General features: G+C 50.7%; 41 non-coding genes across 41 annotated transcripts; 23 read left to right on the forward strand and 18 right to left on the reverse strand.

Moving 5' to 3' along the window:
* Nucleotides 1-241: 241 nt before the first annotated feature.
* On the forward strand, nucleotides 242-313 carry trnag-ucc (transfer RNA glycine (anticodon UCC)). The gene has a single exon. It is a non-coding gene; the product is annotated as a tRNA-Gly (tRNA).
* Nucleotides 314-1,322: 1,009 nt separating this feature from the next.
* On the forward strand, nucleotides 1,323-1,394 carry trnag-ucc (transfer RNA glycine (anticodon UCC)). Its single transcript has one exon. It is a non-coding gene; the product is annotated as a tRNA-Gly (tRNA).
* Nucleotides 1,395-1,481: 87 nt separating this feature from the next.
* trnad-guc (transfer RNA aspartic acid (anticodon GUC)) lies at nucleotides 1,482-1,553 on the reverse strand. Its single transcript has one exon. It is a non-coding gene; the product is annotated as a tRNA-Asp (tRNA).
* Nucleotides 1,554-2,562: 1,009 nt separating this feature from the next.
* trnad-guc (transfer RNA aspartic acid (anticodon GUC)) lies at nucleotides 2,563-2,634 on the reverse strand. The gene has a single exon. It is a non-coding gene; the product is annotated as a tRNA-Asp (tRNA).
* An 850-nt stretch (nucleotides 2,635-3,484) lies between these two features.
* trnag-ucc (transfer RNA glycine (anticodon UCC)) lies at nucleotides 3,485-3,556 on the forward strand. The gene has a single exon. It is a non-coding gene; the product is annotated as a tRNA-Gly (tRNA).
* Nucleotides 3,557-4,565: 1,009 nt separating this feature from the next.
* Nucleotides 4,566-4,637, forward strand: trnag-ucc (transfer RNA glycine (anticodon UCC)). The gene has a single exon. It is a non-coding gene; the product is annotated as a tRNA-Gly (tRNA).
* A 1,010-nt stretch (nucleotides 4,638-5,647) lies between these two features.
* trnag-ucc (transfer RNA glycine (anticodon UCC)) lies at nucleotides 5,648-5,719 on the forward strand. Its single transcript has one exon. It is a non-coding gene; the product is annotated as a tRNA-Gly (tRNA).
* An 87-nt stretch (nucleotides 5,720-5,806) lies between these two features.
* Nucleotides 5,807-5,878, reverse strand: trnad-guc (transfer RNA aspartic acid (anticodon GUC)). Its single transcript has one exon. It is a non-coding gene; the product is annotated as a tRNA-Asp (tRNA).
* Nucleotides 5,879-6,729: 851 nt separating this feature from the next.
* trnag-ucc (transfer RNA glycine (anticodon UCC)) lies at nucleotides 6,730-6,801 on the forward strand. Its single transcript has one exon. It is a non-coding gene; the product is annotated as a tRNA-Gly (tRNA).
* Nucleotides 6,802-6,888: 87 nt separating this feature from the next.
* Nucleotides 6,889-6,960, reverse strand: trnad-guc (transfer RNA aspartic acid (anticodon GUC)). The gene has a single exon. It is a non-coding gene; the product is annotated as a tRNA-Asp (tRNA).
* An 850-nt stretch (nucleotides 6,961-7,810) lies between these two features.
* Nucleotides 7,811-7,882, forward strand: trnag-ucc (transfer RNA glycine (anticodon UCC)). Its single transcript has one exon. It is a non-coding gene; the product is annotated as a tRNA-Gly (tRNA).
* Nucleotides 7,883-8,891: 1,009 nt separating this feature from the next.
* On the forward strand, nucleotides 8,892-8,963 carry trnag-ucc (transfer RNA glycine (anticodon UCC)). Its single transcript has one exon. It is a non-coding gene; the product is annotated as a tRNA-Gly (tRNA).
* Nucleotides 8,964-9,050: 87 nt separating this feature from the next.
* On the reverse strand, nucleotides 9,051-9,122 carry trnad-guc (transfer RNA aspartic acid (anticodon GUC)). Its single transcript has one exon. It is a non-coding gene; the product is annotated as a tRNA-Asp (tRNA).
* A 1,010-nt stretch (nucleotides 9,123-10,132) lies between these two features.
* Nucleotides 10,133-10,204, reverse strand: trnad-guc (transfer RNA aspartic acid (anticodon GUC)). Its single transcript has one exon. It is a non-coding gene; the product is annotated as a tRNA-Asp (tRNA).
* Nucleotides 10,205-11,054: 850 nt separating this feature from the next.
* On the forward strand, nucleotides 11,055-11,126 carry trnag-ucc (transfer RNA glycine (anticodon UCC)). The gene has a single exon. It is a non-coding gene; the product is annotated as a tRNA-Gly (tRNA).
* A 1,009-nt stretch (nucleotides 11,127-12,135) lies between these two features.
* Nucleotides 12,136-12,207, forward strand: trnag-ucc (transfer RNA glycine (anticodon UCC)). The gene has a single exon. It is a non-coding gene; the product is annotated as a tRNA-Gly (tRNA).
* Nucleotides 12,208-12,294: 87 nt separating this feature from the next.
* trnad-guc (transfer RNA aspartic acid (anticodon GUC)) lies at nucleotides 12,295-12,366 on the reverse strand. The gene has a single exon. It is a non-coding gene; the product is annotated as a tRNA-Asp (tRNA).
* An 850-nt stretch (nucleotides 12,367-13,216) lies between these two features.
* On the forward strand, nucleotides 13,217-13,288 carry trnag-ucc (transfer RNA glycine (anticodon UCC)). The gene has a single exon. It is a non-coding gene; the product is annotated as a tRNA-Gly (tRNA).
* Nucleotides 13,289-13,375: 87 nt separating this feature from the next.
* On the reverse strand, nucleotides 13,376-13,447 carry trnad-guc (transfer RNA aspartic acid (anticodon GUC)). Its single transcript has one exon. It is a non-coding gene; the product is annotated as a tRNA-Asp (tRNA).
* Nucleotides 13,448-14,297: 850 nt separating this feature from the next.
* On the forward strand, nucleotides 14,298-14,369 carry trnag-ucc (transfer RNA glycine (anticodon UCC)). Its single transcript has one exon. It is a non-coding gene; the product is annotated as a tRNA-Gly (tRNA).
* A 1,010-nt stretch (nucleotides 14,370-15,379) lies between these two features.
* trnag-ucc (transfer RNA glycine (anticodon UCC)) lies at nucleotides 15,380-15,451 on the forward strand. The gene has a single exon. It is a non-coding gene; the product is annotated as a tRNA-Gly (tRNA).
* Nucleotides 15,452-15,538: 87 nt separating this feature from the next.
* Nucleotides 15,539-15,610, reverse strand: trnad-guc (transfer RNA aspartic acid (anticodon GUC)). Its single transcript has one exon. It is a non-coding gene; the product is annotated as a tRNA-Asp (tRNA).
* An 851-nt stretch (nucleotides 15,611-16,461) lies between these two features.
* Nucleotides 16,462-16,533, forward strand: trnag-ucc (transfer RNA glycine (anticodon UCC)). Its single transcript has one exon. It is a non-coding gene; the product is annotated as a tRNA-Gly (tRNA).
* Nucleotides 16,534-16,620: 87 nt separating this feature from the next.
* On the reverse strand, nucleotides 16,621-16,692 carry trnad-guc (transfer RNA aspartic acid (anticodon GUC)). Its single transcript has one exon. It is a non-coding gene; the product is annotated as a tRNA-Asp (tRNA).
* Nucleotides 16,693-17,542: 850 nt separating this feature from the next.
* On the forward strand, nucleotides 17,543-17,614 carry trnag-ucc (transfer RNA glycine (anticodon UCC)). Its single transcript has one exon. It is a non-coding gene; the product is annotated as a tRNA-Gly (tRNA).
* An 87-nt stretch (nucleotides 17,615-17,701) lies between these two features.
* trnad-guc (transfer RNA aspartic acid (anticodon GUC)) lies at nucleotides 17,702-17,773 on the reverse strand. Its single transcript has one exon. It is a non-coding gene; the product is annotated as a tRNA-Asp (tRNA).
* An 851-nt stretch (nucleotides 17,774-18,624) lies between these two features.
* trnag-ucc (transfer RNA glycine (anticodon UCC)) lies at nucleotides 18,625-18,696 on the forward strand. Its single transcript has one exon. It is a non-coding gene; the product is annotated as a tRNA-Gly (tRNA).
* Nucleotides 18,697-18,783: 87 nt separating this feature from the next.
* Nucleotides 18,784-18,855, reverse strand: trnad-guc (transfer RNA aspartic acid (anticodon GUC)). The gene has a single exon. It is a non-coding gene; the product is annotated as a tRNA-Asp (tRNA).
* Nucleotides 18,856-19,705: 850 nt separating this feature from the next.
* On the forward strand, nucleotides 19,706-19,777 carry trnag-ucc (transfer RNA glycine (anticodon UCC)). Its single transcript has one exon. It is a non-coding gene; the product is annotated as a tRNA-Gly (tRNA).
* A 1,009-nt stretch (nucleotides 19,778-20,786) lies between these two features.
* trnag-ucc (transfer RNA glycine (anticodon UCC)) lies at nucleotides 20,787-20,858 on the forward strand. The gene has a single exon. It is a non-coding gene; the product is annotated as a tRNA-Gly (tRNA).
* An 87-nt stretch (nucleotides 20,859-20,945) lies between these two features.
* On the reverse strand, nucleotides 20,946-21,017 carry trnad-guc (transfer RNA aspartic acid (anticodon GUC)). The gene has a single exon. It is a non-coding gene; the product is annotated as a tRNA-Asp (tRNA).
* An 850-nt stretch (nucleotides 21,018-21,867) lies between these two features.
* On the forward strand, nucleotides 21,868-21,939 carry trnag-ucc (transfer RNA glycine (anticodon UCC)). The gene has a single exon. It is a non-coding gene; the product is annotated as a tRNA-Gly (tRNA).
* An 87-nt stretch (nucleotides 21,940-22,026) lies between these two features.
* Nucleotides 22,027-22,098, reverse strand: trnad-guc (transfer RNA aspartic acid (anticodon GUC)). The gene has a single exon. It is a non-coding gene; the product is annotated as a tRNA-Asp (tRNA).
* Nucleotides 22,099-22,948: 850 nt separating this feature from the next.
* Nucleotides 22,949-23,020, forward strand: trnag-ucc (transfer RNA glycine (anticodon UCC)). The gene has a single exon. It is a non-coding gene; the product is annotated as a tRNA-Gly (tRNA).
* An 87-nt stretch (nucleotides 23,021-23,107) lies between these two features.
* On the reverse strand, nucleotides 23,108-23,179 carry trnad-guc (transfer RNA aspartic acid (anticodon GUC)). Its single transcript has one exon. It is a non-coding gene; the product is annotated as a tRNA-Asp (tRNA).
* An 850-nt stretch (nucleotides 23,180-24,029) lies between these two features.
* Nucleotides 24,030-24,101, forward strand: trnag-ucc (transfer RNA glycine (anticodon UCC)). The gene has a single exon. It is a non-coding gene; the product is annotated as a tRNA-Gly (tRNA).
* Nucleotides 24,102-24,188: 87 nt separating this feature from the next.
* trnad-guc (transfer RNA aspartic acid (anticodon GUC)) lies at nucleotides 24,189-24,260 on the reverse strand. The gene has a single exon. It is a non-coding gene; the product is annotated as a tRNA-Asp (tRNA).
* An 850-nt stretch (nucleotides 24,261-25,110) lies between these two features.
* On the forward strand, nucleotides 25,111-25,182 carry trnag-ucc (transfer RNA glycine (anticodon UCC)). The gene has a single exon. It is a non-coding gene; the product is annotated as a tRNA-Gly (tRNA).
* Nucleotides 25,183-25,269: 87 nt separating this feature from the next.
* On the reverse strand, nucleotides 25,270-25,341 carry trnad-guc (transfer RNA aspartic acid (anticodon GUC)). The gene has a single exon. It is a non-coding gene; the product is annotated as a tRNA-Asp (tRNA).
* Nucleotides 25,342-26,192: 851 nt separating this feature from the next.
* On the forward strand, nucleotides 26,193-26,264 carry trnag-ucc (transfer RNA glycine (anticodon UCC)). Its single transcript has one exon. It is a non-coding gene; the product is annotated as a tRNA-Gly (tRNA).
* Nucleotides 26,265-26,351: 87 nt separating this feature from the next.
* trnad-guc (transfer RNA aspartic acid (anticodon GUC)) lies at nucleotides 26,352-26,423 on the reverse strand. Its single transcript has one exon. It is a non-coding gene; the product is annotated as a tRNA-Asp (tRNA).
* Between the last annotated feature and the right edge of the window lie 571 nt (nucleotides 26,424-26,994).

Genomic DNA, 26,994 nt, shown 5'->3' on the forward strand with positions numbered 1-26,994 from the left:
TGGTGAGCACAGCTGGCTTCCAAGCAGATTCCCAGCCAATGTGTTCCTTTTGGCTTCCGTTATGCTACATGGCCGGGCGGCACTCTTGTGAAGATGTCCCTGTGACATGTGGGTAGATCGGTGCATTTTGCGAAGGTTAGGATCCCTATGCCGAACATGTTTCGGTGCCGAACCCGGACAAAGAGGGATCCTTGGTTGAAGGCAGTCCTTTTTGAGTGCTTCTGGCAAAAGCTGCCCGCAAGCGTTGGTGGTATAGTGGTGAGCATAGCTGCCTTCCAAGCAGTTGACCCGGGTTCGATTCCCGGCCAACGCATTTTCCTTTGGCTGCTGTATACGTCACGTCGGCCGATGACGCGCTTGTTAAAGGCAACCAACCGAAAAGTAAAAGGCAGACAAGGGCCTCCCCGTCGGGGAATCGAACCCCGGTCTTCCGCGTGACAGGCAGAGATACTGTCCACTATACTAACGAGGAGCTGCGGAGCTAAGGTGCCCGCTCCTGCCCCACGCAGATCAGCCACGTAATCCGGTCCTAGCAGCATTGTCTGCAGCGCTGCCACTAAAGACCTTGGCAGACAGCAAGAGGAGGGCTGAAAACTGGGCTTGGACAGCTTTTTCTTCATTAATACTCCTTGCTTCTTTCTCAGTCTTGCACTGGTCATCAGCAGTAACTTGAACAGTGCATCACACAGGAGAACGTGATTAGCATGTTTTGCAGCAAACAAAGCACGCCATTCATTCTTACACACAGCCCAGCTTTTACTCCACAAAATGTCAGCTTGCCCTTTCACGAGCTGCATCCAGTCAACCCTTGCAATGACATTCAAACCGGGGGAGCTCATTACAGTGAACACTGGCTGACAGAAGATGAGAACTCCACCACTGCAGAGTGAAATTTTCCACCTCTGTTGTTTTTTGGTGAGCTTGTGCCGTCGAACGATTTATCCAACCTCAACGTCGGAAAAAGATGGGATCCATACTTGACATTTTTGTTTTTCGCCCCCCACACAAAGAAACTCCTTGCTTGAAAGCTTTCATTTTCTACACTTCTGTGAGAGGATGTCCACAAGCGTTGGTAACATAGTGGTGAGCACAGCTGGCTTCCAAGCAGATTCCCAGCCAATGTGTTCCTTTTGGCTTCCGTTATGCTACATGGCCGGGCGGCACTCTTGTGAAGATGTCCCTGTGACATGTGGGTAGATCGGTGCATTTTGCGAAGGTTAGGATCCCTATGCCGAACATGTTTCGGTGCCGAACCCGGACAAAGAGGGATCCTTGGTTGAAGGCAGTCCTTTTTGAGTGCTTCTGGCAAAAGCTGCCCGCAAGCGTTGGTGGTATAGTGGTGAGCATAGCTGCCTTCCAAGCAGTTGATCCGGGTTCGATTCCCGGCCAACGCATTTTCCTTTGGCTGCTGTATACGTCACGTCGGCCGATGACGCGCTTGTTAAAGGCAACCAACCGAAAAGTAAAAGGCAGACAAGGGACTCCCCGTCGGGGAATCGAACCCCGGTCTTCCGCGTGACAGGCGGAGATACTGTCCACTATACTAACGAGGAGCTGCGGATCTAAGGTGCCCGCTCCTGCCCCACGCAGATCAGCCACGTAATCCGGTCCTAGCAGCATTGTCTGCAGCGCTGCCACTAAAGACCTTGGCAGACAGCAAGAGGAGGGCTGAAAACTGGGCTTGGACAGCTTTTTCTTCATTAATACTCCTTGCTTCTTTCTCAGTCTTGCACTGGTCATCAGCAGTAACTTGAACAGTGCATCACACAGGAGAACGTGATTAGCATGTTTTGCAGCAAACAAAGCACGCCATTCATTCTTACACACAGCCCAGCTTTTACTCCACAAAATGTCAGCTTGCCCTTTCACGAGCTGCATCCAGTCAACCCTTGCAATGACATTCAAACCGGGGGAGCTCATTACAGTGAACACTGGCTGACAGAAGATGAGAACTCCACCACTGCAGAGTGAAATTATCCACCTCTGTTGTTTTTTGGTGAGCTTGTGCCGTCGAACGATTTATCCAACCTCAACGTCGGAAAAAGATGGGATCCATACTTGACATTTTTTTTTTTCGCCCCCCACACAAAGAAACTCCTTGCTTGAAAGCTTTCATTTTCTACACTTCTGTGAGAGGATGTCCACAAGCGTTGGTAACATAGTGGTGAGCACAGCTGGCTTCCAAGCAGATTCCCAGCCAATGTGTTCCTTTTGGCTTCCGTTATGCTACATGGCCGGGCGGCACTCTTGTGAAGATGTCCCTGTGACATGTGGGTAGATCGGTGCATTTTGCGAAGGTTAGGATCCCTATGCCGAACATGTTTCGGTGCCGAACCCGGACAAAGAGGGATCCTTGGTTGAAGGCAGTCCTTTTTGAGTTCTTCTGGCAAAAGCTGCCCGCAAGCGTTGGTGGTATAGTGGTGAGCATAGCTGCCTTCCAAGCAGTTGACCCGGGATTGATTCCCGGCCAACGCATTTTCCTTTGGCTGCTGTATACGTCACGTCGGCCGATGACGCGCTTGTTAAAGGCAACCAACCGAAAAGTAAAAGGCAGACAAGGGCCTCCCCGTCGGGGAATCGAACCCCGGTCTTCCGCGTGACAGGCGGAGATACTGTCCACTATACTAACGAGGAGCTGCGGAGCTAAGGTGCCCGCTCCTGCCCCACGCAGATCAGCCACGTAATCCGGTCCTAGCAGCATTGTCTGCAGCGCTGCCACTAAAGACCTTGGCAGACAGCAAGAGGAGGGCTGAAAACTGGGCTTGGACAGCTTTTTCTTCATTAATACTCCTTGCTTCTTTCTCAGTCTTGCACTGGTCATCAGCAGTAACTTGAACAGTGCATCACACAGGAGAACGTGATTAGCATGTTTTGCAGCAAACAAAGCACGCCATTCATTCTTACACACAGCCCAGCTTTTACTCCACAAAATGTCAGCTTGCCCTTTCACGAGCTGCATCCAGTCAACCCTTGCAATGACATTCAAACCGGGGGAGCTCATTACAGTGAACACTGGCTGACAGAAGATGAGAACTCCACCACTGCAGAGTGAAATTATCCACCTCTGTTGTTTTTTGGTGAGCTTGTGCCGTCGAACGATTTATCCAACCTCAACGTCGGAAAAAGATGGGATCCATACTTGACATTTTTGTTTTTCGCCCCCCACACAAAGAAACTCCTTGCTTGAAAGCTTTCATTTTCTACACTTCTGTGAGAGGATGTCCACAAGCGTTGGTAACATAGTGGTGAGCACAGCTGGCTTCCAAGCAGATTCCCAGCCAATGTGTTCCTTTTGGCTTCCGTTATGCTACATGGCCGGGCGGCACTCTTGTGAGGATGTCCCTGTGACATGTGGGTAGATCGGTGCATTTTGCGAAGGCTAGGATCCCTATGCCGAACATGTTTCGGTGCCGAACCCGGACAAAGAGGGATCCTTGGTTGAAGGCAGTCCTTTTTGAGTTCTTCTGGCAAAAGCTGCCCACAAGCGTTGGTGGTATAGTGGTGAGCATAGCTGCCTTCCAAGCAGTTGACCCGGGTTCGATTCCCGGCCAACGCATTTTCCTTTGGCTGCTGTATACGTCACGTCGGCCGATGACGCGGTTGTTAAAGGCAACCAACCGAAAAGTAAAAGGCAGACAAGGGCCTCCCCGTCGGGGAATCGAACCCCGGTCTTCCGCGTGACAGGCGGAGATACTGTCCACTATACTAACGAGTAGCTGCGGAGCTAAGGTGCCCGCTCCTGCCCCACGCAGATCAGCCACGTAATCCGGTCCTAGCAGCATTGTCTGCAGCGCTGCCACTAAAGACCTTGGCAGACAGCAAGAGGAGGGCTGAAAACTGGGCTTGGACAGCTTTTTCTTCATTAATACTCCTTGCTTCTTTCTCAGTCTTGCACTGGTCATCAGCAGTAACTTGAACAGTGCATCACACAGGAGAACGTGATTAGCATGTTTTGCAGCAAACAAAGCACGCCATTCATTCTTACACACAGCCCAGCTTTTACTCCACAAAATGTCAGCTTGCCCTTTCACGAGCTGCATCCAGTCAACCCTTGCAATGACATTCAAACCGGGGGAGCTCATTACAGTGAACACTGGCTGACAGAAGATGAGAACTCCACCACTGCAGAGTGAAATTATCCACCTCTGTTGTTTTTTGGTGAGCTTGTGCCGTCGAACGATTTATCCAACCTCAACGTCGGAAAAAGATGGGATCCATACTTGACATTTTTGTTTTTCGACCCCCACACAAAGAAACTCCTTGCTTGAAAGCTTTCATTTTCTACACTTCTGTGAGAGGATGTCCACAAGCGTTGGTAACATAGTGGTGAGCACAGCTGGCTTCCAAGCAGATTCCCAGCCAATGTGTTCCTTTTGGCTTCCGTTATGCTACATGGCCGGGCGGCACTCTTGTGAAGATGTCCCTGTGACATGTGGGTAGATCGGTGCATTTTGCGAAGGTTAGGATCCCTATGCCGAACATGTTTCGGTGCCGAACCCGGACAAAGAGGGATCCTTGGTTGAAGGCAGTCCTTTTTGAGTTCTTCTGGCAAAAGCTGCCCGCAAGCGTTGGTGGTATAGTGGTGAGCATAGCTGCCTTCCAAGCAGTTGACCCGGGTTCGATTCCCGGCCAACGCATTTTCCTTTGGCTGCTGTATACGTCACGTCGGCCGATGACGTGCTTGTTAAAGGCAACCAACCGAAAAGTAAAAGGCAGACAAGGGCCTCCCCGTCGGGGAATCGAACCCCGGTCTTCCGCGTGACAGGCGGAGATACTGTCCTCTATACTAACGAGGAGCTGCGGAGCTAAGGTGCCCGCTCCTGCCCCACGCAGATCAGCCACGTAATCCGGTCCTAGCAGCATTGTCTGCAGCGCTGCCACTAAAGACCTTGGCAGACAGCAAGAGGAGGGCTGAAAACTGGGCTTGGACAGCTTTTTCTTCATTAATACTCCTTGCTTCTTTCTCAGTCTTGCACTGGTCATCAGCAGTAACTTGAACAGTGCATCACACAGGAGAACGTGATTAGCATGTTTTGCAGCAAACAAAGCACGCCATTCATTTTTACACACAGCCCAGCTTTTACTCCACAAAATGTCAGCTTGCCCTTTCACGAGCTGCATCCAGTCAACCCTTGCAATGACATTCAAACCGGGGGAGCTCATTACAGTGAACACTGGCTGACAGAAGATGAGAACTCCACCACTGCAGAGTGAAATTATCCACCTCTGTTGTTTTTTGGTGAGCTTGTGCCGTCGAACGATTTATCCAACCTCAACGTCGGAAAAAGATGGGATCCATACTTGACATTTTTGTTTTTTCGCCCCCCACACAAAGAAACTCCTTGCTTGAAAGCTTTCATTTTCTACACTTCTGTGAGAGGATGTCCACAAGCGTTGGTAACATAGTGGTGAGCACAGCTGGCTTCCAAGCAGATTCCCAGCCAATGTGTTCCTTTTGGCTTCCGTTATGCTACATGGCCGGGCGGCACTCTTGTGAGGATGTCCCTGTGACATGTGGGTAGATCGGTGCATTTTGCGAAGGTTAGGATCCCTATGCCGAACATGTTTCGGTGCCGAACCCGGACAAAGAGGGATCCTCGGTTGAAGGCAGTCCTTTTTGAGTTCTTCTGGCAAAAGCTGCCCGCAAGCGTTGGTGGTATAGTGGTGAGCATAGCTGCCTTCCAAGCAGTTGACCCGGGTTCGATTCCCGGCCAACGCATTTTCCTTTGGCTGCTGTATACGTCACGTCGGCCGATGACGCGCTTGTTAAAGGCAACCAACCGAAAAGTAAAAGGCAGACAAGGGCCTCCCCGTCGGGGAATCGAACCCCGGTCTTCCGCGTGACAGGCGGAGATACTGTCCACTATACTAACGAGGAGCTGCGGAGCTAAGGTGCCCGCTCCTGCCCCACGCAGATCAGCCACGTAATCCGGTCCTAGCAGCATTGTCTGCAGCGCTGCCACTAAAGACCTTGGCAGACAGCAAGAGGAGGGCTGAAAACTGGGCTTGGACAGCTTTTTCTTCATTAATACTCCTTGCTTCTTTCTCAGTCTTGCACTGGTCATCAGCAGTAACTTGAACAGTGCATCACACAGGAGAACGTGATTAGCATGATTTGCAGCAAACAAAGCACGCCATTCATTTTTACACACAGCCCAGCTTTTACTCCACAAAATGTCAGCTTGCCCTTTCACGAGCTGCATCCAGTCAACCCTTGCAATGACATTCAAACCGGGGGAGCTCATTACAGTGAACACTGGCTGACAGAAGATGAGAACTCCACCACTGCAGAGTGAAATTATCCACCTCTGTTGTTTTTTGGTGAGCTTGTGCCGTCGAACGATTTATCCAACCTCAACGTCGGAAAAAGATGGGATCCATACTTGACATTTTTGTTTTTCCGCCCCCCACACAAAGAAACTCCTTGCTTGAAAGCTTTCATTTTCTACACTTCTGTGAGAGGATGTCCACAAGCGTTGGTAACATAGTGGTGAGCACAGCTGGCTTCCAAGCAGATTCCCAGCCAATGTGTTCCTTTTGGCTTCCGTTATGCTACATGGCCGGGCGGCACTCTTGTGAAGATGTCCCTGTGACATGTGGGTAGATCGGTGCATTTTGCGAAGGTTAGGATCCCTATGCCGAACATGTTTCGGTGCCGAACCCGGACAAAGAGGGATCCTTGGTTGAAGGCAGTCCTTTTTGAGTTCTTCTGGCAAAAGCCGCCCGCAAGCGTTGGTGGTATAGTGGTGAGCATAGCTGCCTTCCAAGCAGTTGACCCGGGTTCGATTCCCGGCCAACGCATTTTCCTTTGGCTGCTGTATACGTCACGTCGGCCGATGACGCGCTTGTTAAAGGCAACCAACCGAAAAGTAAAAGGCAGACAAGGGCCTCCCCGTCGGGGAATCGAACCCCGGTCTTCCGCGTGACAGGCGGAGATACTGTCCACTATACTAACGAGGAGCTGCGGAGCTAAAGTGCCCGCTCCTGCCCCACGCAGATCAGCCACGTAATCCGGTCCTAGCAGCATTGTCTGCAGCGCTGCCACTAAAGACCTTGGCAGACAGCAAGAGGAGGGCTGAAAACTGGGCTTGGACAGCTTTTTCTTCATTAATACTCCTTGCTTCTTTCTCAGTCTTGCACTGGTCATCAGCAGTAACTTGAACAGTGCATCACACAGGAGAACGTGATTAGCATGTTTTGCAGCAAACAAAGCACGCCATTCATTCTTACACACAGCCCAGCTTTTACTCCACAAAATGTCAGCTTGCCCTTTCACGAGCTGCATCCAGTCAACCCTTGCAATGACATTCAAACCGGGGGAGCTCATTACAGTGAACACTGGCTGACAGAAGATGAGAACTCCACCACTGCAGAGTGAAATTATCCACCTCTGTTGTTTTTTGGTGAGCTTGTGCCGTCGAACGATTTATCCAACCTCAACGTCGGAAAAAGATGGGATCCATACTTGACATTTTTGTTTTTCGCCCCCCACACAAAGAAACTCCTTGCTTGAAAGCTTTCATTTTCTACACTTCTGTGAGAGGATGTCCACAAGCGTTGGTAACATAGTGGTGAGCACAGCTGGCTTCCAAGCAGATTCCCAGCCAATGTGTTCCTTTTGGCTTCCGTTATGCTACATGGCCGGGCGGCACTCTTGTGAGGATGTCCCTGTGACATGTGGGTAGATCGGTGCATTTTGCGAAGGCTAGGATCCCTATGCCGAACATGTTTCGGTGCCGAACCCGGACAAAGAGGGATCCTTGGTTGAAGGCAGTCCTTTTTGAGTTCTTCTGGCAAAAGCTGCCCACAAGCGTTGGTGGTATAGTGGTGAGCATAGCTGCCTTCCAAGCAGTTGACCCGGGTTCGATTCCCGGCCAACGCATTTTCCTTTGGCTGCTGTATACGTCACGTCGGCCGATGACGCGGTTGTTAAAGGCAACCAACCGAAAAGTAAAAGGCAGACAAGGGCCTCCCCGTCGGGGAATCGAACCCCGGTCTTCCGCGTGACAGGCGGAGATACTGTCCACTATACTAACGAGTAGCTGCGGAGCTAAGGTGCCCGCTCCTGCCCCACGCAGATCAGCCACGTAATCCGGTCCTAGCAGCATTGTCTGCAGCGCTGCCACTAAAGACCTTGGCAGACAGCAAGAGGAGGGCTGAAAACTGGGCTTGGACAGCTTTTTCTTCATTAATACTCCTTGCTTCTTTCTCAGTCTTGCACTGGTCATCAGCAGTAACTTGAACAGTGCATCACACAGGAGAACGTGATTAGCATGTTTTGCAGCAAACAAAGCACGCCATTCATTCTTACACACAGCCCAGCTTTTACTCCACAAAATGTCAGCTTGCCCTTTCACGAGCTGCATCCAGTCAACCCTTGCAATGACATTCAAACCGGGGGAGCTCATTACAGTGAACACTGGCTGACAGAAGATGAGAACTCCACCACTGCAGAGTGAAATTATCCACCTCTGTTGTTTTTTGGTGAGCTTGTGCCGTCGAACGATTTATCCAACCTCAACGTCGGAAAAAGATGGGATCCATACTTGACATTTTTGTTTTTCGACCCCCACACAAAGAAACTCCTTGCTTGAAAGCTTTCATTTTCTACACTTCTGTGAGAGGATGTCCACAAGCGTTGGTAACATAGTGGTGAGCACAGCTGGCTTCCAAGCAGATTCCCAGCCAATGTGTTCCTTTTGGCTTCCGTTATGCTACATGGCCGGGCGGCACTCTTGTGAAGATGTCCCTGTGACATGTGGGTAGATCGGTGCATTTTGCGAAGGTTAGGATCCCTATGCCGAACATGTTTCGGTGCCGAACCCGGACAAAGAGGGATCCTTGGTTGAAGGCAGTCCTTTTTGAGTTCTTCTGGCAAAAGCTGCCCGCAAGCGTTGGTGGTATAGTGGTGAGCATAGCTGCCTTCCAAGCAGTTGACCCGGGTTCGATTCCCGGCCAACGCATTTTCCTTTGGCTGCTGTATACGTCACGTCGGCCGATGACGCGGTTGTTAAAGGCAACCAACCGAAAAGTAAAAGGCAGACAAGGGCCTCCCCGTCGGGGAATCGAACCCCGGTCTTCCGCGTGACAGGCGGAGATACTGTCCACTATACTAACGAGGAGCTGCGGAGCTAAGGTGCCCGCTCCTGCCCCACGCAGATCAGCCACGTAATCCGGTCCTAGCAGCATTGTCTGCAGCGCTGCCACTAAAGACCTTGGCAGACAGCAAGAGGAGGGCTGAAAACTGGGCTTGGACAGCTTTTTCTTCATTAATACTCCTTGCTTCTTTCTCAGTCTTGCACTGGTCATCAGCAGTAACTTGAACAGTGCATCACACAGGAGAACGTGATTAGCATGATTTGCAGCAAACAAAGCACGCCATTCATTTTTACACACAGCCCAGCTTTTACTCCACAAAATGTCAGCTTGCCCTTTCACGAGCTGCATCCAGTCAACCCTTGCAATGACATTCAAACCGGGGGAGCTCATTACAGTGAACACTGGCTGACAGAAGATGAGAACTCCACCACTGCAGAGTGAAATTATCCACCTCTGTTGTTTTTTGGTGAGCTTGTGCCGTCGAACGATTTATCCAACCTCAACGTCGGAAAAAGATGGGATCCATACTTGACATTTTTGTTTTTCCGCCCCCCACACAAAGAAACTCCTTGCTTGAAAGCTTTCATTTTCTACACTTCTGTGAGAGGATGTCCACAAGCGTTGGTAACATAGTGGTGAGCACAGCTGGCTTCCAAGCAGATTCCCAGCCAATGTGTTCCTTTTGGCTTCCGTTATGCTACATGGCCGGGCGGCACTCTTGTGAAGATGTCCCTGTGACATGTGGGTAGATCGGTGCATTTTGCGAAGGTTAGGATCCCTATGCCGAACATGTTTCGGTGCCGAACCCGGACAAAGAGGGATCCTTGGTTGAAGGCAGTCCTTTTTGAGTTCTTCTGGCAAAAGCCGCCCGCAAGCGTTGGTGGTATAGTGGTGAGCATAGCTGCCTTCCAAGCAGTTGACCCGGGTTCGATTCCCAGCCAACGCATTTTCCTTTGGCTGCTGTATACGTCACGTCGGCCGATGACGCGCTTGTTAAAGGCAACCAACCGAAAAGTAAAAGGCAGACAAGGGCCTCCCCGTCGGGGAATCGAACCCCGGTCTTCCGCGTGACAGGCGGAGATACTGTCCACTATACTAACGAGGAGCTGCGGAGCTAAGGTGCCCGCTCCTGCCCCACGCAGATCAGCCACGTAATCCGGTCCTAGCAGCATTGTCTGCAGCGCTGCCACTAAAGACCTTGGCAGACAGCAAGAGGAGGGCTGAAAACTGGGCTTGGACAGCTTTTTCTTCATTAATACTCCTTGCTTCTTTCTCAGTCTTGCACTGGTCATCAGCAGTAACTTGAACAGTGCATCACACAGGAGAACGTGATTAGCATGTTTTGCAGCAAACAAAGCACGCCATTCATTCTTACACACAGCCCAGCTTTTACTCCACAAAATGTCAGCTTGCCCTTTCACGAGCTGCATCCAGTCAACCCTTGCAATGACATTCAAACCGGGGGAGCTCATTACAGTGAACACTGGCTGACAGAAGATGAGAACTCCACCACTGCAGAGTGAAATTATCCACCTCTGTTGTTTTTTGGTGAGCTTGTGCCGTCGAACGATTTATCCAACCTCAACGTCGGAAAAAGATGGGATCCATACTTGACATTTTTGTTTTTCGCCCCCCACACAAAGAAACTCCTTGCTTGAAAGCTTTCATTTTCTACACTTCTGTGAGAGGATGTCCACAAGCGTTGGTAACATAGTGGTGAGCACAGCTGGCTTCCAAGCAGATTCCCAGCCAATGTGTTCCTTTTGGCTTCCGTTATGCTACATGGCCGGGCGGCACTCTTGTGAGGATGTCCCTGTGACATGTGGGTAGATCGGTGCATTTTGCGAAGGCTAGGATCCCTATGCCGAACATGTTTCGGTGCCGAACCCGGACAAAGAGGGATCCTTGGTTGAAGGCAGTCCTTTTTGAGTTCTTCTGGCAAAAGCTGCCCACAAGCGTTGGTGGTATAGTGGTGAGCATAGCTGCCTTCCAAGCAGTTGACCCGGGTTCGATTCCCGGCCAACGCATTTTCCTTTGGCTGCTGTATACGTCACGTCGGCCGATGACGCGGTTGTTAAAGGCAACCAACCGAAAAGTAAAAGGCAGACAAGGGCCTCCCCGTCGGGGAATCGAACCCCGGTCTTCCGCGTGACAGGCGGAGATACTGTCCACTATACTAACGAGTAGCTGCGGAGCTAAGGTGCCCGCTCCTGCCCCACGCAGATCAGCCACGTAATCCGGTCCTAGCAGCATTGTCTGCAGCGCTGCCACTAAAGACCTTGGCAGACAGCAAGAGGAGGGCTGAAAACTGGGCTTGGACAGCTTTTTCTTCATTAATACTCCTTGCTTCTTTCTCAGTCTTGCACTGGTCATCAGCAGTAACTTGAACAGTGCATCACACAGGAGAACGTGATTAGCATGTTTTGCAGCAAACAAAGCACGCCATTCATTCTTACACACAGCCCAGCTTTTACTCCACAAAATGTCAGCTTGCCCTTTCACGAGCTGCATCCAGTCAACCCTTGCAATGACATTCAAACCGGGGGAGCTCATTACAGTGAACACTGGCTGACAGAAGATGAGAACTCCACCACTGCAGAGTGAAATTATCCACCTCTGTTGTTTTTTGGTGAGCTTGTGCCGTCGAACGATTTATCCAACCTCAACGTCGGAAAAAGATGGGATCCATACTTGACATTTTTGTTTTTCGACCCCCACACAAAGAAACTCCTTGCTTGAAAGCTTTCATTTTCTACACTTCTGTGAGAGGATGTCCACAAGCGTTGGTAACATAGTGGTGAGCACAGCTGGCTTCCAAGCAGATTCCCAGCCAATGTGTTCCTTTTGGCTTCCGTTATGCTACATGGCCGGGCGGCACTCTTGTGAAGATGTCCCTGTGACATGTGGGTAGATCGGTGCATTTTGCGAAGGTTAGGATCCCTATGCCGAACATGTTTCGGTGCCGAACCCGGACAAAGAGGGATCCTTGGTTGAAGGCAGTCCTTTTTGAGTTCTTCTGGCAAAAGCTGCCCGCAAGCGTTGGTGGTATAGTGGTGAGCATAGCTGCCTTCCAAGCAGTTGACCCGGGTTCGATTCCCGGCCAACGCATTTTCCTTTGGCTGCTGTATACGTCACGTCGGCCGATGACGCGCTTGTTAAAGGCAACCAACCGAAAAGTAAAAGGCAGACAAGGGCCTCCCCGTCGGGGAATCGAACCCCGGTCTTCCGCGTGACAGGCGGAGATACTGTCCACTATACTAACGAGGAGCTGCGGAGCTAAGGTGCCCGCTCCTGCCCCACGCAGATCAGCCACGTAATCCGGTCCTAGCAGCATTGTCTGCAGCGCTGCCACTAAAGACCTTGGCAGACAGCAAGAGGAGGGCTGAAAACTGGGCTTGGACAGCTTTTTCTTCATTAATACTCCTTGCTTCTTTCTCAGTCTTGCACTGGTCATCAGCAGTAACTTGAACAGTGCATCACACAGGAGAACGTGATTAGCATGTTTTGCAGCAAACAAAGCACGCCATTCATTCCTACACACAGCCCAGCTTTTACTCCACAAAATGTCAGCTTGCCCTTTCACGAGCTGCATCCAGTCAACCCTTGCAATGACATTCAAACCGGGGGAGCTCATTACAGCGATTACTGGCTGACAGAAGATGAGAACTCCACCACTGCAGAGTGAAATTTTCCACCTCTGTTGTTTTTTGGTGAGCTTGTGCCGTCGAACGATTTATCCAACCTCAACGTCGGAAAAAGATGGGATCCATACTTGACATTTTTGTTTTTCGCCCCCCACACAAAGAAACTCCTTGGTTGAAAGCTTTCATTTTCTACACTTCTGTGAGAGGATGTCCACAAGCGTTGGTAACATAGTGGTGAGCACAGCTGGCTTCCAAGCAGATTCCCAGCCAATGTGTTCCTTTTGGCTTCCGTTATGCTACATGGCCGGGCGGCACTCTTGTGAGGATGTCCCTGTGACATGTGGGTAGATCGGTGCATTTTGCGAAGGTTAGGATCCCTATGCCGAACATGTTTCGGTGCCGAACCCGGACAAAGAGGGATCCTTGGTTGAAGGCAGTCCTTTTTGAGTTCTTCTGGCAAAAGCTGCCCGCAAGCGTTGGTGGTATAGTGGTGAGCATAGCTGCCTTCCAAGCAGTTGACCCGGGTTCGATTCCCGGCCAACGCATTTTCCTTTGGCTGCTGTATACGTCACGTCGGCCGATGACGCGCTTGTTAAAGGCAACTAACCGAAAAGTAAAAGGCAGACAAGGGCCTCCCCGTCGGGGAATCGAACCCCGGTCTTCCGCGTGACAGGCGGAGATACTGTCCACTATACTAACGAGGAGCTGCGGAGCTAAGGTGCCCGCTCCTGCCCCACGCAGATCAGCCACGTAATCCGGTCCTAGCAGCATTGTCTGCAGCGCTGCCACTAAAGACCTTGGCAGACAGCAAGAGGAGGGCTGAAAACTGGGCTTGGACAGCTTTTTCTTCATTAATACTCCTTGCTTCTTTCTCAGTCTTGCACTGGTCATCAGCAGTAACTTGAACAGTGCATCACACAGGAGAACGTGATTAGCATGTTTTGCAGCAAACAAAGCACGCCATTCATTCTTACACACAGCCCAGCTTTTACTCCACAAAATGTCAGCTTGCCCTTTCACGAGCTGCATCCAGTCAACCCTTGCAATGACATTCAAACCGGGGGAGCTCATTACAGTGAACACTGGCTGACAGAAGATGAGAACTCCACCACTGCAGAGTGAAATTTTCCACCTCTGTTGTTTTTTGGTGAGCTTGTGCCGTCGAACGATTTATCCAACCTCAACGTCGGAAAAAGATGGGATCCATACTTGACATTTTTGTTTTTCGCCCCCCACACAAAGAAACTCCTTGCTTGAAAGCTTTCATTTTCTACACTTCTGTGAGAGGATGTCCACAAGCGTTGGTAACATAGTGGTGAGCACAGCTGGCTTCCAAGCAGATTCCCAGCCAATGTGTTCCTTTTGGCTTCCGTTATGCTACATGGCCGGGCGGCACTCTTGTGAGGATGTCCCTGTGACATGTGGGTAGATCGGTGCATTTTGCGAAGGTTAGGATCCCTATGCCGAACATGTTTCGGTGCCGAACCCGGACAAAGAGGGATCCTTGGTTGAAGGCAGTCCTTTTTGAGTTCTTCTGGCAAAAGCTGCCCGCAAGCGTTGGTGGTATAGTGGTGAGCATAGCTGCCTTCCAAGCAGTTGACCCGGGTTCGATTCCCGGCCAACGCATTTTCCTTTGGCTGCTGTATACGTCACGTCGGCCGATGACGTGCTTGTTAAAGGCAACCAACCGAAAAGTAAAAGGCAGACAAGGGCCTCCCCGTCGGGGAATCGAACCCCGGTCTTCCGCGTGACAGGCGGAGATACTGTCCTCTATACTAACGAGGAGCTGCGGAGCTAAGGTGCCCGCTCCTGCCCCACGCAGATCAGCCACGTAATCCGGTCCTAGCAGCATTGTCTGCAGCGCTGCCACTAAAGACCTTGGCAGACAGCAAGAGGAGGGCTGAAAACTGGGCTTGGACAGCTTTTTCTTCATTAATACTCCTTGCTTCTTTCTCAGTCTTGCACTGGTCATCAGCAGTAACTTGAACAGTGCATCACACAGGAGAACGTGATTAGCATGTTTTGCAGCAAACAAAGCACGCCATTCATTTTTACACACAGCCCAGCTTTTACTCCACAAAATGTCAGCTTGCCCTTTCACGAGCTGCATCCAGTCAACCCTTGCAATGACATTCAAACCGGGGGAGCTCATTACAGTGAACACTGGCTGACAGAAGATGAGAACTCCACCACTGCAGAGTGAAATTATCCACCTCTGTTGTTTTTTGGTGAGCTTGTGCCGTCGAACGATTTATCCAACCTCAACGTCGGAAAAAGATGGGATCCATACTTGACATTTTTGTTTTTTCGCCCCCCACACAAAGAAACTCCTTGCTTGAAAGCTTTCATTTTCTACACTTCTGTGAGAGGATGTCCACAAGCGTTGGTAACATAGTGGTGAGCACAGCTGGCTTCCAAGCAGATTCCCAGCCAATGTGTTCCTTTTGGCTTCCGTTATGCTACATGGCCGGGCGGCACTCTTGTGAGGATGTCCCTGTGACATGTGGGTAGATCGGTGCATTTTGCGAAGGTTAGGATCCCTATGCCGAACATGTTTCGGTGCCGAACTCGGACAAAGAGGGATCCTCGGTTGAAGGCAGTCCTTTTTGAGTTCTTCTGGCAAAAGCTGCCCGCAAGCGTTGGTGGTATAGTGGTGAGCATAGCTGCCTTCCAAGCAGTTGACCCGGGTTCGATTCCCGGCCAACGCATTTTCCTTTGGCTGCTGTATACGTCACGTCGGCCGATGACGCGCTTGTTAAAGGCAACCAACCGAAAAGTAAAAGGCAGACAAGGGCCTCCCCGTCGGGGAATCGAACCCCGGTCTTCCGCGTGACAGGCGGAGATACTGTCCACTATACTAACGAGGAGCTGCGGAGCTAAGGTGCCCGCTCCTGCCCCACGCAGATCAGCCACGTAATCCGGTCCTAGCAGCATTGTCTGCAGCGCTGCCACTAAAGACCTTGGCAGACAGCAAGAGGAGGGCTGAAAACTGGGCTTGGACAGCTTTTTCTTCATTAATACTCCTTGCTTCTTTCTCAGTCTTGCACTGGTCATCAGCAGTAACTTGAACAGTGCATCACACAGGAGAACGTGATTAGCATGATTTGCAGCAAACAAAGCACGCCATTCATTTTTACACACAGCCCAGCTTTTACTCCACAAAATGTCAGCTTGCCCTTTCACGAGCTGCATCCAGTCAACCCTTGCAATGACATTCAAACCGGGGGAGCTCATTACAGTGAACACTGGCTGACAGAAGATGAGAACTCCACCACTGCAGAGTGAAATTATCCACCTCTGTTGTTTTTTGGTGAGCTTGTGCCGTCGAACGATTTATCCAACCTCAACGTCGGAAAAAGATGGGATCCATACTTGACATTTTTGTTTTTCCGCCCCCCACACAAAGAAACTCCTTGCTTGAAAGCTTTCATTTTCTACACTTCTGTGAGAGGATGTCCACAAGCGTTGGTAACATAGTGGTGAGCACAGCTGGCTTCCAAGCAGATTCCCAGCCAATGTGTTCCTTTTGGCTTCCGTTATGCTACATGGCCGGGCGGCACTCTTGTGAAGATGTCCCTGTGACATGTGGGTAGATCGGTGCATTTTGCGAAGGTTAGGATCCCTATGCCGAACATGTTTCGGTGCCGAACCCGGACAAAGAGGGATCCTTGGTTGAAGGCAGTCCTTTTTGAGTTCTTCTGGCAAAAGCCGCCCGCAAGCGTTGGTGGTATAGTGGTGAGCATAGCTGCCTTCCAAGCAGTTGACCCGGGTTCGATTCCCGGCCAACGCATTTTCCTTTGGCTGCTGTATACGTCACGTCGGCCGATGACGCGCTTGTTAAAGGCAACCAACCGAAAAGTAAAAGGCAGACAAGGGCCTCCCCGTCGGGGAATCGAACCCCGGTCTTCCGCGTGACAGGCGGAGATACTGTCCACTATACTAACGAGGAGCTGCGGAGCTAAGGTGCCCGCTCCTGCCCCACGCAGATCAGCCACGTAATCCGGTCCTAGCAGCATTGTCTGCAGCGCTGCCACTAAAGACCTTGGCAGACAGCAAGAGGAGGGCTGAAAACTGGGCTTGGACAGCTTTTTCTTCATTAATACTCCTTGCTTCTTTCTCAGTCTTGCACTGGTCATCAGCAGTAACTTGAACAGTGCATCACACAGGAGAACGTGATTAGCATGTTTTGCAGCAAACAAAGCACGCCATTCATTCTTACACACAGCCCAGCTTTTACTCCACAAAATGTCAGCTTGCCCTTTCACGAGCTGCATCCAGTCAACCCTTGCAATGACATTCAAACCGGGGGAGCTCATTACAGTGAACACTGGCTGACAGAAGATGAGAACTCCACCACTGCAGAGTGAAATTATCCACCTCTGTTGTTTTTTGGTGAGCTTGTGCCGTCGAACGATTTATCCAACCTCAACGTCGGAAAAAGATGGGATCCATACTTGACATTTTTGTTTTTCGCCCCCCACACAAAGAAACTCCTTGCTTGAAAGCTTTCATTTTCTACACTTCTGTGAGAGGATGTCCACAAGCGTTGGTAACATAGTGGTGAGCACAGCTGGCTTCCAAGCAGATTCCCAGCCAATGTGTTCCTTTTGGCTTCCGTTATGCTACATGGCCGGGCGGCACTCTTGTGAGGATGTCCCTGTGACATGTGGGTAGATCGGTGCATTTTGCGAAGGCTAGGATCCCTATGCCGAACATGTTTCGGTGCCGAACCCGGACAAAGAGGGATCCTTGGTTGAAGGCAGTCCTTTTTGAGTTCTTCTGGCAAAAGCTGCCCACAAGCGTTGGTGGTATAGTGGTGAGCATAGCTGCCTTCCAAGCAGTTGACCCGGGTTCGATTCCCGGCCAACGCATTTTCCTTTGGCTGCTGTATACGTCACGTCGGCCGATGACGCGGTTGTTAAAGGCAACCAACCGAAAAGTAAAAGGCAGACAAGGGCCTCCCCGTCGGGGAATCGAACCCCGGTCTTCCGCGTGACAGGCGGAGATACTGTCCACTATACTAACGAGGAGCTGCGGAGCTAAGGTGCCCGCTCCTGCCCCACCCAGATCAGCCACGTAATCCGGTCCTAGCAGCATTGTCTGCAGCGCTGCCACTAAAGACCTTGGCAGACAGCAAGAGGAGGGCTGAAAACTGGGCTTGGACAGCTTTTTCTTCATTAATACTCCTTGCTTCTTTCTCAGTCTTGCACTGGTCATCAGCAGTAACTTGAACAGTGCATCACACAGGAGAACGTGATTAGCATGATTTGCAGCAAACAAAGCACGCCATTCATTTTTACACACAGCCCAGCTTTTACTCCACAAAATGTCAGCTTGCCCTTTCACGAGCTGCATCCAGTCAACCCTTGCAATGACATTCAAACCGGGGGAGCTCATTACAGTGAACACTGGCTGACAGAAGATGAGAACTCCACCACTGCAGAGTGAAATTATCCACCTCTGTTGTTTTTTGGTGAGCTTGTGCCGTCGAACGATTTATCCAACCTCAACGTCGGAAAAAGATGGGATCCATACTTGACATTTTTGTTTTTCCGCCCCCCACACAAAGAAACTCCTTGCTTGAAAGCTTTCATTTTCTACACTTCTGTGAGAGGATGTCCACAAGCGTTGGTAACATAGTGGTGAGCACAGCTGGCTTCCAAGCAGATTCCCAGCCAATGTGGTCCTTTTGGCTTCCGTTATGCTACATGGCCGGGCGGCACTCTTGTGAAGATGTCCCTGTGACATGTGGGTAGATCGGTGCATTTTGCGAAGGTTAGGATCCCTATGCCGAACATGTTTCGGTGCCGAACCCGGACAAAGAGGGATCCTTGGTTGAAGGCAGTCCTTTTTGAGTTCTTCTGGCAAAAGCCGCCCGCAAGCGTTGGTGGTATAGTGGTGAGCATAGCTGCCTTCCAAGCAGTTGACCCGGGTTCGATTCCCGGCCAACGCATTTTCCTTTGGCTGCTGTATACGTCACGTCGGCCGATGACGCGCTTGTTAAAGGCAACCAACCGAAAAGTAAAAGGCAGACAAGGGCCTCCCCGTCGGGGAATCGAACCCCGGTCTTCCGCGTGACAGGCGGAGATACTGTCCACTATACTAACGAGGAGCTGCGGAGCTAAGGTGCCCGCTCCTGCCCCACGCAGATCAGCCACGTAATCCGGTCCTAGCAGCATTGTCTGCAGCGCTGCCACTAAAGACCTTGGCAGACAGCAAGAGGAGGGCTGAAAACTGGGCTTGGACAGCTTTTTCTTCATTAATACTCCTTGCTTCTTTCTCAGTCTTGCACTGGTCATCAGCAGTAACTTGAACAGTGCATCACACAGGAGAACGTGATTAGCATGTTTTGCAGCAAACAAAGCACGCCATTCATTCTTACACACAGCCCAGCTTTTACTCCACAAAATGTCAGCTTGCCCTTTCACGAGCTGCATCCAGTCAACCCTTGCAATGACATTCAAACCGGGGGAGCTCATTACAGTGAACACTGGCTGACAGAAGATGAGAACTCCACCACTGCAGAGTGAAATTATCCACCTCTGTTGTTTTTTGGTGAGCTTGTGCCGTCGAACGATTTATCCAACCTCAACGTCGGAAAAAGATGGGATCCATACTTGACATTTTTGTTTTTCGCCCCCCACACAAAGAAACTCCTTGCTTGAAAGCTTTCATTTTCTACACTTCTGTGAGAGGATGTCCACAAGCGTTGGTAACATAGTGGTGAGCACAGCTGGCTTCCAAGCAGATTCCCAGCCAATGTGTTCCTTTTGGCTTCCGTTATGCTACATGGCCGGGCGGCACTCTTGTGAGGATGTCCCTGTGACATGTGGGTAGATCGGTGCATTTTGCGAAGGCTAGGATCCCTATGCCGAACATGTTTCGGTGCCGAACCCGGACAAAGAGGGATCCTTGGTTGAAGGCAGTCCTTTTTGAGTTCTTCTGGCAAAAGCTGCCCACAAGCGTTGGTGGTATAGTGGTGAGCATAGCTGCCTTCCAAGCAGTTGACCCGGGTTCGATTCCCGGCCAACGCATTTTCCTTTGGCTGCTGTATACGTCACGTCGGCCGATGACGCGGTTGTTAAAGGCAACCAACCGAAAAGTAAAAGGCAGACAAGGGCCTCCCCGTCGGGGAATCGAACCCCGGTCTTCCGCGTGACAGGCGGAGATACTGTCCACTATACTAACGAGTAGCTGCGGAGCTAAGGTGCCCGCTCCTGCCCCACGCAGATCAGCCACGTAATCCGGTCCTAGCAGCATTGTCTGCAGCGCTGCCACTAAAGACCTTGGCAGACAGCAAGAGGAGGGCTGAAAACTGGGCTTGGACAGCTTTTTCTTCATTAATACTCCTTGCTTCTTTCTCAGTCTTGCACTGGTCATCAGCAGTAACTTGAACAGTGCATCACACAGGAGAACGTGATTAGCATGTTTTGCAGCAAACAAAGCACGCCATTCATTCTTACACACAGCCCAGCTTTTACTCCACAAAATGTCAGCTTGCCCTTTCACGAGCTGCATCCAGTCAACCCTTGCAATGACATTCAAACCGGGGGAGCTCATTACAGTGAACACTGGCTGACAGAAGATGAGAACTCCACCACTGCAGAGTGAAATTATCCACCTCTGTTGTTTTTTGGTGAGCTTGTGCCGTCGAACGATTTATCCAACCTCAACGTCGGAAAAAGATGGGATCCATACTTGACATTTTTGTTTTTCGACCCCCACACAAAGAAACTCCTTGCTTGAAAGCTTTCATTTTCTACACTTCTGTGAGAGGATGTCCACAAGCGTTGGTAACATAGTGGTGAGCACAGCTGGCTTCCAAGCAGATTCCCAGCCAATGTGTTCCTTTTGGCTTCCGTTATGCTACATGGCCGGGCGGCACTCTTGTGAAGATGTCCCTGTGACATGTGGGTAGATCGGTGCATTTTGCGAAGGTTAGGATCCCTATGCCGAACATGTTTCGGTGCCGAACCCGGACAAAGAGGGATCCTTGGTTGAAGGCAGTCCTTTTTGAGTTCTTCTGGCAAAAGCTGCCCGCAAGCGTTGGTGGTATAGTGGTGAGCATAGCTGCCTTCCAAGCAGTTGACCCGGGTTCGATTCCCGGCCAACGCATTTTCCTTTGGCTGCTGTATACGTCACGTCGGCCGATGACGCGCTTGTTAAAGGCAACCAACCGAAAAGTAAAAGGCAGACAAGGGCCTCCCCGTCGGGGAATCGAACCCCGGTCTTCCGCGTGACAGGCGGAGATACTGTCCACTATACTAACGAGGAGCTGCGGAGCTAAGGTGCCCGCTCCTGCCCCACGCAGATCAGCCACGTAATCCGGTCCTAGCAGCATTGTCTGCAGCGCTGCCACTAAAGACCTTGGCAGACAGCAAGAGGAGGGCTGAAAACTGGGCTTGGACAGCTTTTTCTTCATTAATACTCCTTGCTTCTTTCTCAGTCTTGCACTGGTCATCAGCAGTAACTTGAACAGTGCATCACACAGGAGAACGTGATTAGCATGTTTTGCAGCAAACAAAGCACGCCATTCATTCCTACACACAGCCCAGCTTTTACTCCACAAAATGTCAGCTTGCCCTTTCACGAGCTGCATCCAGTCAACCCTTGCAATGACATTCAAACCGGGGGAGCTCATTACAGCGATTACTGGCTGACAGAAGATGAGAACTCCACCACTGCAGAGTGAAATTTTCCACCTCTGTTGTTTTTTGGTGAGCTTGTGCCGTCGAACGATTTATCCAACCTCAACGTCGGAAAAAGATGGGATCCATACTTGACATTTTTGTTTTTCGCCCCCCACACAAAGAAACTCCTTGGTTGAAAGCTTTCATTTTCTACACTTCTGTGAGAGGATGTCCACAAGCGTTGGTAACATAGTGGTGAGCACAGCTGGCTTCCAAGCAGATTCCCAGCCAATGTGTTCCTTTTGGCTTCCGTTATGCTACATGGCCGGGCGGCACTCTTGTGAGGATGTCCCTGTGACATGTGGGTAGATCGGTGCATTTTGCGAAGGTTAGGATCCCTATGCCGAACATGTTTCGGTGCCGAACCCGGACAAAGAGGGATCCTTGGTTGAAGGCAGTCCTTTTTGAGTTCTTCTGGCAAAAGCTGCCCGCAAGCGTTGGTGGTATAGTGGTGAGCATAGCTGCCTTCCAAGCAGTTGACCCGGGTTCGATTCCCGGCCAACGCATTTTCCTTTGGCTGCTGTATACGTCACGTCGGCCGATGACGCGCTTGTTAAAGGCAACTAACCGAAAAGTAAAAGGCAGACAAGGGCCTCCCCGTCGGGGAATCGAACCCCGGTCTTCCGCGTGACAGGCGGAGATACTGTCCACTATACTAACGAGGAGCTGCGGAGCTAAGGTGCCCGCTCCTGCCCCACGCAGATCAGCCACGTAATCCGGTCCTAGCAGCATTGTCTGCAGCGCTGCCACTAAAGACCTTGGCAGACAGCAAGAGGAGGGCTGAAAACTGGGCTTGGACAGCTTTTTCTTCATTAATACTCCTTGCTTCTTTCTCAGTCTTGCACTGGTCATCAGCAGTAACTTGAACAGTGCATCACACAGGAGAACGTGATTAGCATGTTTTGCAGCAAACAAAGCACGCCATTCATTCTTACACACAGCCCAGCTTTTACTCCACAAAATGTCAGCTTGCCCTTTCACGAGCTGCATGCAGTCAACCCTTGCAATGACATTCAAACCGGGGGAGCTCATTACAGTGAACACTGGCTGACAGAAGATGAGAACTCCACCACTGCAGAGTGAAATTATCCACCTCTGTTGTTTTTTGGTGAGCTTGTGCCGTCGAACGATTTATCCAACCTCAACGTCGGAAAAAGATGGGATCCATACTTGACATTTTTGTTTTTCGACCCCCACACAAAGAAACTCCTTGCTTGAAAGCTTTCATTTTCTACACTTCTGTGAGAGGATGTCCACAAGCGTTGGTAACATAGTGGTGAGCACAGCTGGCTTCCAAGCAGATTCCCAGCCAATGTGTTCCTTTTGGCTTCCGTTATGCTACATGGCCGGGCGGCACTCTTGTGAAGATGTCCCTGTGACATGTGGGTAGATCGGTGCATTTTGCGAAGGTTAGGATCCCTATGCCGAACATGTTTCGGTGCCGAACCCGGACAAAGAGGGATCCTTGGTTGAAGGCAGTCCTTTTTGAGTTCTTCTGGCAAAAGCCGCCCGCAAGCGTTGGTGGTATAGTGGTGAGCATAGCTGCCTTCCAAGCAGTTGACCCGGGTTCGATTCCCGGCCAACGCATTTTCCTTTGGCTGCTGTATACGTCACGTCGGCCGATGACGCGCTTGTTAAAGGCAACCAACCGAAAAGTAAAAGGCAGACAAGGGCCTCCCCGTCGGGGAATCGAACCCCGGTCTTCCGCGTGACAGGCGGAGATACTGTCCACTATACTAACGAGGAGCTGCGGAGCTAAGGTGCCCGCTCCTGCCCCACGCAGATCAGCCACGTAATCCGGTCCTAGCAGCATTGTCTGCAGCGCTGCCACTAAAGACCTTGGCAGACAGCAAGAGGAGGGCTGAAAACTGGGCTTGGACAGCTTTTTCTTCATTAATACTCCTTGCTTCTTTCTCAGTCTTGCACTGGTCATCAGCAGTAACTTGAACAGTGCATCACACAGGAGAACGTGATTAGCATGTTTTGCAGCAAACAAAGCACGCCATTCATTCCTACACACAGCCCAGCTTTTACTCCACAAAATGTCAGCTTGCCCTTTCACGAGCTGCATCCAGTCAACCCTTGCAATGACATTCAAACCGGGGGAGCTCATTACAGCGATTACTGGCTGACAGAAGATGAGAACTCCACCACTGCAGAGTGAAATTTTCCACCTCTGTTGTTTTTTGGTGAGCTTGTGCCGTCGAACGATTTATCCAACCTCAACGTCGGAAAAAGATGGGATCCATACTTGACATTTTTGTTTTTCGCCCCCCACACAAAGAAACTCCTTGGTTGAAAGCTTTCATTTTCTACACTTCTGTGAGAGGATGTCCACAAGCGTTGGTAACATAGTGGTGAGCACAGCTGGCTTCCAAGCAGATTCCCAGCCAATGTGTTCCTTTTGGCTTCCGTTATGCTACATGGCCGGGCGGCACTCTTGTGAGGATGTCCCTGTGACATGTGGGTAGATCGGTGCATTTTGCGAAGGTTAGGATCCCTATGCCGAACATGTTTCGGTGCCGAACCCGGACAAAGAGGGATCCTTGGTTGAAGGCAGTCCTTTTTGAGTTCTTCTGGCAAAAGCTGCCCGCAAGCGTTGGTGGTATAGTGGTGAGCATAGCTGCCTTCCAAGCAGTTGACCCGGGTTCGATTCCCGGCCAACGCATTTTCCTTTGGCTGCTGTATACGTCACGTCGGCCGATGACGCGCTTGTTAAAGGCAACTAACCGAAAAGTAAAAGGCAGACAAGGGCCTCCCCGTCGGGGAATCGAACCCCGGTCTTCCGCGTGACAGGCGGAGATACTGTCCACTATACTAACGAGGAGCTGCGGAGCTAAGGTGCCCGCTCCTGCCCCACGCAGATCAGCCACGTAATCCGGTCCTAGCAGCATTGTCTGCAGCGCTGCCACTAAAGACCTTGGCAGACAGCAAGAGGAGGGCTGAAAACTGGGCTTGGACAGCTTTTTCTTCATTAATACTCCTTGCTTCTTTCTCAGTCTTGCACTGGTCATCAGCAGTAACTTGAACAGTGCATCACACAGGAGAACGTGATTAGCATGTTTTGCAGCAAACAAAGCACGCCATTCATTCTTACACACAGCCCAGCTTTTACTCCACAAAATGTCAGCTTGCCCTTTCACGAGCTGCATCCAGTCAACCCTTGCAATGACATTCAAACCGGGGGAGCTCATTACAGTGAACACTGGCTGACAGAAGATGAGAACTCCACCACTGCAGAGTGAAATTTTCCACCTCTGTTGTTTTTTGGTGAGCTTGTGCCGTCGAACGATTTATCCAACCTCAACGTCGGAAAAAGATGGGATCCATACTTGACATTTTTGTTTTTCGCCCCCCACACAAAGAAACTCCTTGCTTGAAAGCTTTCATTTTCTACACTTCTGTGAGAGGATGTCCACAAGCGTTGGTAACATAGTGGTGAGCACAGCTGGCTTCCAAGCAGATTCCCAGCCAATGTGTTCCTTTTGGCTTCCGTTATGCTACATGGCCGGGCGGCACTCTTGTGAGGATGTCCCTGTGACATGTGGGTAGATCGGTGCATTTTGCGAAGGTTAGGATCCCTATGCCGAACATGTTTCGGTGCCGAACCCGGACAAAGAGGGATCCTTGGTTGAAGGCAGTCCTTTTTGAGTTCTTCTGGCAAAAGCTGCCCGCAAGCGTTGGTGGTATAGTGGTGAGCATAGCTGCCTTCCAAGCAGTTGACCCGGGTTCGATTCCCGGCCAACGCATTTTCCTTTGGCTGCTGTATACGTCACGTCGGCCGATGACGCGCTTGTTAAAGGCAACCAACCGAAAAGTAAAAGGCAGACAAGGGCCTCCCCGTCGGGGAATCGAACCCCGGTCTTCCGCGTGACAGGCGGAGATACTGTCCACTATACTAACGAGGAGCTGCGGAGCTAAGGTGCCCGCTCCTGCCCCACGCAGATCAGCCACGTAATCCGGTCCTAGCAGCATTGTCTGCAGCGCTGCCACTAAAGACCTTGGCAGACAGCAAGAGGAGGGCTGAAAACTGGGCTTGGACAGCTTTTTCTTCATTAATACTCCTTGCTTCTTTCTCAGTCTTGCACTGGTCATCAGCAGTAACTTGAACAGTGCATCACACAGGAGAACGTGATTAGCATGATTTGCAGCAAACAAAGCACGCCATTCATTTTTACACACAGCCCAGCTTTTACTCCACAAAATGTCAGCTTGCCCTTTCACGAGCTGCATCCAGTCAACCCTTGCAATGACATTCAAACCGGGGGAGCTCATTACAGTGAACACTGGCTGACAGAAGATGAGAACTCCACCACTGCAGAGTGAAATTATCCACCTCTGTTGTTTTTTGGTGAGCTTGTGCCGTCGAACGATTTATCCAACCTCAACGTCGGAAAAAGATGGGATCCATACTTGACATTTTTGTTTTTCCGCCCCCCACACAAAGAAACTCCTTGCTTGAAAGCTTTCATTTTCTACACTTCTGTGAGAGGATGTCCACAAGCGTTGGTAACATAGTGGTGAGCACAGCTGGCTTCCAAGCAGATTCCCAGCCAATGTGTTCCTTTTGGCTTCCGTTATGCTACATGGCCGGGCGGCACTCTTGTGAAGATGTCCCTGTGACATGTGGGTAGATCGGTGCATTTTGCGAAGGTTAGGATCCCTATGCCGAACATGTTTCGGTGCCGAACCCGGACAAAGAGGGATCCTTGGTTGAAGGCAGTCCTTTTTGAGTTCTTCTGGCAAAAGCCGCCCGCAAGCGTTGGTGGTATAGTGGTGAGCATAGCTGCCTTCCAAGCAGTTGACCCGGGTTCGATTCCCGGCCAACGCATTTTCCTTTGGCTGCTGTATACGTCACGTCGGCCGATGACGCGCTTGTTAAAGGCAACCAACCGAAAAGTAAAAGGCAAACAAGGGCCTCCCCGTCGGGGAATCGAACCCCGGTCTTCCGCGTGACAGGCGGAGATACTGTCCACTATACTAACGAGGAGCTGCGGAGCTAAGGTGCCCGCTCCTGCCCCACGCAGATCAGCCACGTAATCCGGTCCTAGCAGCATTGTCTGCAGCGCTGCCACTAAAGACCTTGGCAGACAGCAAGAGGAGGGCTGAAAACTGGGCTTGGACAGCTTTTTCTTCATTAATACTCCTTGCTTCTTTCTCAGTCTTGCACTGGTCATCAGCAGTAACTTGAACAGTGCATCACACAGGAGAACGTGATTAGCATGTTTTGCAGCAAACAAAGCACGCCATTCATTCTTACACACAGCCCAGCTTTTACTCCACAAAATGTCAGCTTGCCCTTTCACGAGCTGCATCCAGTCAACCCTTGCAATGACATTCAAACCGGGGGAGCTCATTACAGTGAACACTGGCTGACAGAAGATGAGAACTCCACCACTGCAGAGTGAAATTATCCACCTCTGTTGTTTTTTGGTGAGCTTGTGCCGTCGAACGATTTATCCAACCTCAACGTCGGAAAAAGATGGGATCCATACTTGACATTTTTGTTTTTCGCCCCCCACACAAAGAAACTCCTTGGTTGAAAGCTTTCATTTTCTACA

The sequence above is a fragment of the Danio rerio genome, chromosome 4, assembly GCF_052040795.2.
Source record: "Danio rerio strain M-AB ecotype USA chromosome 4, GRCz13ab, whole genome shotgun sequence".
NCBI lineage: Eukaryota > Metazoa > Chordata > Actinopteri > Cypriniformes > Danionidae > Danio > Danio rerio.